This window comes from Chaetura pelagica, unplaced genomic scaffold, assembly GCF_000747805.2.
Source record: "Chaetura pelagica isolate M959 unplaced genomic scaffold, ChaPel_1.0 scaffold300, whole genome shotgun sequence".
In the NCBI taxonomy this organism is placed as follows: domain Eukaryota; kingdom Metazoa; phylum Chordata; class Aves; order Apodiformes; family Apodidae; genus Chaetura; species Chaetura pelagica.
The window spans coordinates 2,468,586-2,478,463 of record NW_009951945.1 but is presented as its reverse complement, the minus strand read 5'-3'; positions in this window follow the sequence as shown (position 1 = coordinate 2,478,463).

Genomic DNA, 9,878 nt, shown 5'->3' with positions numbered 1-9,878 from the left:
AGGCAACGCTTGCCCCCCACACACTCCTGCCCGTGCTGGCCCCTGTGGTGAGGCCATCCCTGGGCAGGGGCTCAGGAAAGCCACAGGGCCACTTGCCACCCACTTTCCACTGGAAAACAGGTTTCCTGAGGAGCTGGAGGAACCCTGAGCACAAGCACCTGGGGCTGAGCCCCACCTACTGCTGCCCACCTGTTAGGAATGACATGTTTTTGCATCCTGGTGTTAGAAGCACCTTGTTGGGGATTTTTTATGTGTATACCGTGGTGTTAGGAATAGAACAGTTGGAGAGAAGTGAGATCTCTGCACGTTCCAAGGACACCTGGGGTGGTGACAGCCCAAGAAGCTGAGGGACTGAATTGGGCTCCGTCTGGGGGATCCCAACACGGAGCAGGATTGATGGCCAAGATCAGACCCAACAAAGCCCCTTCTGCCCTGCTCCTCGGGGCAGGGTGACACCAGTGGGTGCAGATCACTGTGGGGATTGGGAAGGCAGCCCAGGGGGCAGGAAAGGTCAGGATTCTACCTGAAAAGGTACAAAGCACCTGCTAGAATGGGATGTGTGAACAGGGGCGGGGAACTTATGGGATCCTGAGAAGTGTGGGAGAGGCTGGGGAACCCGGAGCACCCAGCCAGTGGGGAAACAGGGGAGGGAACTTTGGGAATAGGGGTGTGCAGGGCAGCATTCCCGGCTGGAGAGGGGCGGGATGAGGAACGTCCAGGGACCTGAGGGATCCAGGGCCCTGAGGGCTCCAGGGGAGGGCGGGTCAGGTGACCCGTGCGGACCAATCACAGCGCTCCCTGCCTTCCCGCGTAGCAGGAAATGGCGCCTCGCCGGGCTGAGGCGCCGGGCGCCATTTTGAGGGTGTCCCGGTTCTCTTCGTTTCTGCGTCTCGTCCTCTGGGTGCATGGAGGGCTTTGTTCGCCAGGAACAGGTGGGTGTTTCGCCGCTTCCTTAAGCGCGACTGTTGCGGCTGTTCCGAGCCTGGTGTGGGTTTCTTTGTGTCCTTTCCCCCCCCCCCGGCTCGGGCCTGCTGGGCCCCTCCTGCAGCGCGGGCCCGGGGAGGGAGCGGCGGGAGGAGCTGCTTGCTGAGCTGTCCTGCTGTGAATGGAGCTTGGTGTGAGTGTCTGTGGTCACGGGGGACGGTGGGGACCAGGTGGTTGAGGACAACGAGCAGTTAGGGTCGCCGGGAAGGACGCCTTCCCCCAGACTAACCGTCTAGGTGTTAATAATTGAGGGATAAGACAGATCTGCGTTTTTTTTGGTGTGTAAGAGAAGCCCTGTGTTATGAGGAGGGGATGCTGGGTTTGTGGGAGCCCACAGAGCACCCAGCTTTGCAAAAGCCTGCAGTGAGCAATGTCTCCTTCCTAAAGGTAGGCTCTTCATCACTGTTGCAGGAGCTAGCTTAAAATGGCAGCAGTGCTGCCTCCAATTCTGGAGTCCCCAGTACAGGAAGGGCTTGGAGGTGTTGGAGAAGGCCCAGAGGAGGCCACAAAGATGCACTGAGGGCTGGAGCAGCTCTGCTCAGGAGCCAGGCTGGGAGAGTTGGGGTGTCCAGCCTGGAGAAGAGAAGGCTCCAGGGAGACCTTAGAGCAGCTTCCAGTGCCTGAAGGGGCTCCAGGAAAGCTGGGGAGGGACTTTTTAAAAAGATTTTGGACTGATAGACAAGGGGCAGTGATTTGAAGCTGATACAGGGGACATTTAGATAAGGTATTAGGAAGAAATTATTTGCTGTGAGGGTGATGAGACCCTGGCCCAGGTTGCCCAGGGAAGCTGTGGCTGCCCCATCCCTGGCAGTGTTGAAGGGCAGGTTGGATGGGGCTTGGAGCAGCCTGGGCTGGTGGGAGGTGTCCCTGCCCATGCAGGGGGTTGGAAATGGATGATCCTTAAGGTCCTTTCCAACACAAACCATTCTGTGACTTGGGACCTCCCTTGCTGCAGTTGGTGCTGGGGGCCTCTGCTCTGCTTCTGCTCCAGGATGGAGCAGCTCACCCTCTCCTTGTCTGCCCTGTGCTGCAGCCCCCTGGCCTGCTCCGTGGCCTGTTCCCTTTTGAAAGTTGGCTGCTCCTGCCCCTCTGCACGGGGGCAGCACTGGAGCCCTTTGTGGTGGTGGGGTGCCTGTCCACAGGACTGAGGGTTGTCCTCCCTGGGGCAGCTGCAGCTCCTCCTCCTCAGGGGTGACCCTAAGGGGACATCTGTCCTCCCTGCCTCTCCTCCAGCTCAGCTTCTGTTTCTGCTGTATAAAGCAGGGGAAATAGGCTTGAGGACAATGAAATGGTTTACATTTGCGCTTCTTTGTGTGGAAAAGATGTGAGAAGGATGCTTGGCACTGCTGAAAGCAGGCTGGGAAGGCATCCTTGCCAGGAAGGGGAGTGGACTTTGTTTATACTTCTAGGAAAAGACTACAGGCTGGGTTTGGTTTGGGTCTGGCTTTGGGTTGAGAAAAGCTCAGTGGCAAACTTAGCTGCTTCCTAGGACTGATCTCAAAAGGCATAGCCACCCCAGAGGCTGTGGTGGCTGCTGGAGTGACAAAAATTATGAGCAGGGACCTCAGGGAGTTGGCCAGACACATGCAAGCTCCACAGGGGTGGATCATCCCCCCCCGAAAAGTGTGTAAGGTGGTTGGGCTGGCTCTGCACTGTGCTATGAAGCCAGCTGAGGTACACTGTCTGGAGGGTATCCAACAGGGATAGATCTCTGTGCTTCCCAGGGCTTTGGAGCTTGCTGCCACTGCTGAGGGAAAATGAGACTGTGTTTAAGAGCATGGAGGGCACTTGAGTACAGGCAGGAATGGATTGAAAAGCGAGTTGAGCTGCTCATTTGGCTCCATGGGAAGAGAGGTGAGCTGTGCTAGTGTCACTGCAGCTTGAAAGACAAACTGAGCTGGTAGAACACAGGCAAGAGATAGAAGGAGAAGCCCAGCTGTGGCTGTCAGCTTCAAGAGAGGATGGGGAGTGCTGCCACCCTTGTGCCACCCCCCAGGGCTTGCTGGGACCAACAAGCTGCCCAGCATCTGCACAGGTAGGGAGATGGGGTCGCTTAGAAGTGGTGCTGTCATCCATAGCAGGGGAAAACCAGGTTTCCTACCCGGGTAGCTCATGTCTGTGCAGTTGGTGATGTGGATTGGCCCAGATTCTGCAAACTGCAGGGCAGGGGAACTCCTTGCCCCTCCCTGGTGTGGGGCTGGGTGGGAGCCATGGCTTCCTGTCCCCCCAGCTGGAGCCAGAGCTATGCCTGGCAGCTGCTTGGCCGTTCCTCGAGCACCCAGTGCCTGCCTTTCCCGGGAAGATGTGCCCTACCCAAAGAGCATGCTCCACTCCCTAGGAATCACCCAGGCGATGCATTTTATTGCCCAGAAATGGAAAATATTCCCCGCCCAACTGCCGGAAGGGTTAGCGTGTGTTTTTTCCACCCAGTTTTTGTGCTGTCCTGGCTGGATGTGCTCAACCAGAGGCTGTTTGGGAGGGGTGGGTGCTCTGTCCCAGGTCCCAGCAGCAGTGTCCCCAAGATGGGGGAAGGAATGTCTTGGAGTGCTGCTGACACTGTGCACTGGCTGGGACAAGCAGAGTTGTCTGCCAAGGGCTTGGTTGGGAGCTTGTGAGCAATAATTCTCAGGCCTCAACACTTCCCATCATTTCTTCTCTAGCTTTGTCAGAAAATTAGCCCCCTCCCTTGGTTTTGTTTTTTCCAAGAACAGGAGAATAGTGCAAATGTTGCCAGTCTTTGCAATTGGGGCTGGTTTTGTCCCCAAAACATTTTGCTCCCAGCCCCAAAAAGCCTGTGCTTTGGGATGTTTCTCTTTCCTGAGTGAACAGTGTACATTTTCTTGAAGGGGGTGAGAACCCAAAGTGAGTTTTGCTTAGCTTGCCTCCAAACCTTCCTGGTGGGGCAGGGGAAGAGGGTGTGATTCTTTCACCAGGGTAGTGCAGGGAGACCTTTTGCAGTGTCCTCGATGTCTGATGTCCTGGCATCCCATGGCACCCCGGTGAGGAGAGGATCCCTGAGAGTGCTGGGGGGTCAGGAAGAGGAGCCTGAAAGTGTTATCTGTGCTCCTCCAGCTCCCACGCTGCATCTGCAACCTCCTCTCTCGCTCAACCCTCTCATCTTCCCTAAGAAGCTGAGCCAAGTTTTCCCACAGACCTAGACAGTGATTAGAGAAATATTATTACCAGATGGTTTGTTTTTTTCCATGGGACCAGAGGCCAGTGTGAGGTAACAGGGGAAAAACTATTAACCCACCCCACACCAGCCTGGGTGTGGGGTTGTGGCTTTGTTGGCAGAGCTGTGCTGTGTCCTGGCTGCGCTGGCACACGAGGGGTCTGCAAAGAGGGGTGGTGGGTGGCACTCACACCGTGTGTACTGGGCTGGCAAGGTAGCTAGAAACAACTCCCCCCTTGCCCCCTGTGAACCAGTGGTGCCCCCTTGGGGTGGTTTGGGAAGTTTTTGATAGAGAAGGGAAGAGCATGTCCCCAAATGGTGCTGGAAGGGAGGAAGAGGTCTCCCCCAGGCCATCTCAGGCAAGAGGAAATGGCATCAAGTTGTGCCAGGGGGGGTTCAGATTGGATATTAGAAGAAATCTATTCACTGGAAGGAGTATTAAACACTGCAACAGGCTGCCCAGGGAGGTGGTTGAATCACCATCCCTGGAGGTGTGTAAAAGATGTGTAGATGGGGTGCTGAGGGAGGTGGTTTTAAGCTCTGGACTTGGTAGAGTTGGGTTAACAGTTGGTAGAGTTAGGTTATGGTTGGACTCTGTGATCTTAAAGATCTTTTCCAACCAGAACGTTTCTGTGAGATTCTGGCAAACTGTGCATCAGGGAAGTTCGTGCTGGGTCAGATGAGCTGCTGATCCAAGTGGAGGAGAGGCGCCACATCCTGGCTGTCCTGCCTCTTGCAGGGTCTGTAGCACTAGGAAAGAAAGGGTGCCACTTTGAGTAGAGACATCAAAGGATTTGGTAGGTGTTGCATGCCATGGGTCAGCTTTTCCACCAGGTTTTGCAGAAGGGATGGATGAGTGTGAGACCCTCCTGATGCTGGTGTACCATGGTCTGATCCTTGCAAGGCACCACCCACATGTGCTGCTGATGTGCTGGGAAAGGAGATGCTTTCCTGCTCAGAGGGATTTCTCTGCTGCCTCCTCCTGCAGAGATCTGTTGTGGGAAGCTCAATTATTGTATGCAGAAACACCACAAGCCACACACTTTCCAGCAGGGTTTGTGGTTGGCTCAGCCCTCGGCTGGGACTGCAGCTGCTCCCATTGAGCAGATCTGGGCTTGGAGAAGGGGTGGCTAGTGGGGATGTGGTGGAGGTGTGGGGGAGTTGGGCCGTGCACCATGGGGGCCCAAGGTCCTACAGGCAGCCTGGGGAGGTGCAGCAACCCGTGGTAACCAGAACACATGGAAGCTCCTCTAGCAAACACCTTCACCATGCAAACACTTGCTGAGTCTTGGGAACTCGGGTCCCCAGGAACAGGGGAAAGGTGACACATGCAGCTGGCAGGACACTAATGTGCTTCATGTGGTTGCAACTAGGGAAATTTTAGTGCTTGTTAATTGTGGCATCTCCTGGGACTGTGAGAGGACAAAGCAGCCTCAGCTGTGAAAGATGGAGCTGGAAACCTGGCACTCAGTCTTCCCCTGATTTCCAAAGCGCTCATTGGTTTTGAGTAGTGTGCTGGTGGGTTCAATCCTGGCTTTTCCTAAGGGAATTCATTTCAGCTCATTTATATATTTCTTATGGAAGAAATGTTTTCCATTTCTAAGTAGGATTTCTTATAGGGAAGGAAAGGTAGTATGAAAGAGTTAATAGCAGAAAAATGGAGGAAACTCATTATTTTCTCTCTCTGGAGGAGAAAAAGCAAAAATTCTGCCCCAATTGCACTTTTTTCTGCCCTCCATTTTGGTGTGGAATTGGACTAAGAGGTTATTGCTTGCTGTGCAACACAGTGGTGTGGTATGGGGCAGCATTGACTGGCTGGCTTTGCTCTGGTGGGACCCCATCTGCATTACTGTGTCCAGTTCTGAGGTCCCCAGCATGACAAGGGTGAGGAGCTGTTGGAGCAAGTCCAGAGGAGGAACAGAAGGATGATCAGAGGGATTAGAGTACCTCTGCTGAGAGAGTTGGTGTTGTTGAGTCTGGAGAAGAGAAGGCTTTGGGCAGATCTTAGAGCACCTACCTGTACCTGAAGGGGCTACAGGACATCTGAGGAGGAACTCTTACAAAGGCATGGAGTGATAGGATGTGGGGAAATGGTTTCAAACTGAAGAGAGGAGATTTAGACTGGATATTAGGAAGACATTCTTCACTATATGGGTGGTGAGACACTGGCCCAGGTTATCCCAAAGAAGCTGTGGCTGCCCTATCCCTGTAGGCATTGAAAGCCATATTGGATGGGGCTTGGAGCAACCTAGTCTAGTGGGAAGTGTCCCTGCCCATGCAAGGGGGCTAGAACTGGATGATCTGTAAGATCCCTTCCAACCCAAACCAGTTTGGAATTCTGTGACTTGTGATGGGGTGTGCTTGTCCCCCCATGCATGCAGGCACCTTGGAGGGGGCTCCCCTTGCCCCTCTGTGTGGCACTCTGGAGGGATGCTGACCCCATGCAGGTAGATGAAGGAGGTCCCTTGCTCTTGGAGGACTGGGTATTGGACAGCTATAAGGCTCAGCCGCAAAACTAGTCCATGCTTTCCCGAGGCAACGACCTTTCAGTGCCCTGGGGATGCTGCTGGCCCTGGTTTAGCGCAGCAGACCTGGAAAAGGCAACATTTTAAAATGCTTTAGAAGCTGGACACAGATCCAAGCCCGGGTCCGGTTGCACAGCAGAGAGGATGCGCCTGGGAGGTTTCATCAGATAAGAACCCTAGGACTGTTGGCTGGGTGCTGGAGAGGAAGTGGGGTCCCTGGGGGGTGGGGGAAGCCCTGCTGTACTGCCCCTACGTCAGGGTGCAGGGGGTCAGACAGGCTGGAGCTGTGTGGAGCCATACATGGTCGGCAGGCGCCCTGCACAGGCCAGGCCCTTGTTAAGTCTTTGCTGGCGTGGCCGACTGGCCTGCAGCTTGCAAGGCTCCATGGAGCAGCTGGGCTGCTCCTGAGAGGTTTGTGCTGTTCCCTTCCTGTCAGGAGGAGGGAATCTGCTCTTCTGCTCTGGGTAGTTTCCTGGGAGGGAAGGGGAGAGAGGAAACGATAAAGAGGAAATGTCTCTGGTGTGTAGATTTATGGGAGGCCTCTGCTGAGCTGATGCATAAAGACAGATCCTGTCCTAGCACCTGGGAGGGTTTTCAGAATCCCAGGGGAGCCCATGTGGGATCCAAATCAGGCCTGATCCCCCATGAATTGCCACACTGCAGGATTTGTCCCTGGACATGCTCTTCTTGGAGAACACCCTCAGTAGGTTTGAGAAGCCTTGAAAATTTGACTTTAGGTGTCATATTCTCCTGCTGTCACTAGAACAACTCTGCCAAGCCCGTTCACATAAATGGTTATTTAAACCAGCCAGGTTCATGATGGTATTAAAGCTTTTTGACTGGGGGTGAAAGTGTTTTCTTCAGCACAATCACCTCTTGGCTCTTGAGATTGGAGTGTCTCTTCCCACCCCCAACACATGCAGTTTTTCACATTTTGGTGCCTGCTCCCTCCAAGGAGGAGCCTTGCTGCTCTGGCTGCTGCTCAGCCAAAGCCCATGGCCCCCTGAAGCTCTCCAAAGGCTTGCAGGAGCTGTGGGGATGGGATGTAGGTGTGTCCAGCAGCAGTTCTGCCCCTCCTTGATGTTGCCAGTTTCTTCTTTCCCCTTTGCTTTAACATCAGCTTCCACCTGTATTTGTGTTGGTATGGAAAACAGTGCCTGTTATGCTGTTGGGTTTACAAGGCTTCAGTTCAGCACAGTTTGTGTTCTTTTTCCACTGACTTTGGATGCTCTTTATGCAAAGAGTCACTATTTGATGTATCTGCCTTGATAGTGTGTACAGGTTCTTCCACTGATCTAATTTGTAATCAGTGGAGCTACAGCTTTTTAAAAATTTGTCTTAACTTGAGACAGCCTTCCACAGCCAAGCCTATGATATTTTCTCATCTGATCATTTGCACAAGGGTAGAATCATAGAATTGCTTTGGTTGGGTAAGACACTAACTAACTGAGCACTTCCAAGGTCACTGCTAAACCATGTCCCCGAGCACCACATCTACACAGCTTTGAAATCCTTCTAGGGCTGGTGACTCCACTCCTGCCCTGGGCAGCCTGTTCCAGGGCCTGTCAACCCTTTTGGAGAAGAAATTGTTCCTAATATCCAATCTAAACCTTCCCTTGTACAATTTGAGGCCATTCCTTCTTGTTCTGTTACTTCTTCCTTGGGAGAAGAGGTTGCCCCCCTTGCTCCAACCTCCTTTCAGATATTTGTAGACTGAGAAGGTCTCCCCTCAGCCTTCTTTTCTCCAGGCTAGACACCCCTAGCTCCCTCAGCTGCTCCTCATCAGACTTGTGCTCCAGCCTCTTCCCCAGCTCCTTTGCCCTTCTCTGGGCATGCTCCAGCCCCTCAGTGTCCTTCTTGTGGTGAGGTGCCCAGAACTGACCCCAGGATTTGAGGTGTGGCCTCACCAGTGCCAGATTTGGGTGGGGATGTGCTGTAAGTGGTTGTGCATGAAGGGCAGGGTGATAGAGGTGGCAGCCAGCCCTGTGTGTCCCCATGAAGCAGTGTGGCAGGTCTCCTGCCTTTGTACACACATCAGTTTGTGTGTGAACCATTTGTGTTGGCTGGGTTTGTGCTGTTGATGCTGTGCCCCTTGGAGCCATCCTGGGGCTCTTCTCCCTGGTCCAGATCAAGCCCTTCTTGGGGTTTCATTTCAGCTTTCAAAGGCAAAGTGTCTCCTTGGCCTGGACAACCTATCAATTTGCTGTTTAATGACAGCCTTTGATCCCCTCTGGTACTTGTGGGAGCAGGTTACAGCTGCAGCAAGTCAAGCCTCCAGGCTTTTCACCTCTCTTCTGATAGCAATTAATGTTCTCACTGTGATGAGGGGTTTGGTAGTACCCACTTCTGGGTTGAGTTCAGCAGCATGGGATTCATCTCCAGTGCTGGCCACAGAGAGTAGATGGTGGTGAACACTTTGGGGTGTAGGGGTCCAGCTCCCCACTGCTGCAGATCCTCAGGCTCCTGCATTCCTACAAAATGGGAAGATGCTCATGTCCAGGCATCCCCAAGGGTCTGAGCTCCTGCTTCTGTCTCCTGGGCTTGACAGCTTTGACCCTATCCCCACTCACTGCTCTGAACATGGTCCAGGGGAGTAATTCCCAGCCTATGGGGATCCCTTTTGGAATTTTTCTCAGCTTGCCCCTGAGGTTCCTGACTGGGTTGAGTAGAAGGTCCTGGAAGTGAGGGAGGAAGGAGACCTCCACCTGTGTCGTGTTCTGAGGTCCCCAACATAAGAAGAACATGGAGCTGTTGGAACAAGTCCAGAGGAGGCCACAAAGATGCACTGAGGGCTGGAGCAGCTCTGCTCAGGAACCAGGCTAGGAGAGTTGGGATGTTCAGCCTGGAGAAGAGAAGGCTCCAGGGAGACCTTAGAGCAGCTTCCAGTGCCTGAAGGGGCTCCAAGGAAAGCTGGGGAGGGACTTGGGACAAGGGCAGGGAGGGATGAGACAAGGGGGAATGACTTCAAGCTGAAAGAAAGGAGCTTTAAATGGGATATTGGGAAGAAAGTCTTTGCTGTGAGGATGGTGAGACCCTCGCCCAGGTTGCCTAGAGGAGTTGTGGATGCCTGATGCCTGCACCACCTCCAAAAATGTGGTGCCTCCATGATGCCCCCATCCGTAGATGGCAGCTGTGGGACAGCTCTAGCTCTGCCCAATGGTGGAGCCTCCCCTGGTTAGCAGGACAACACAGGCCAG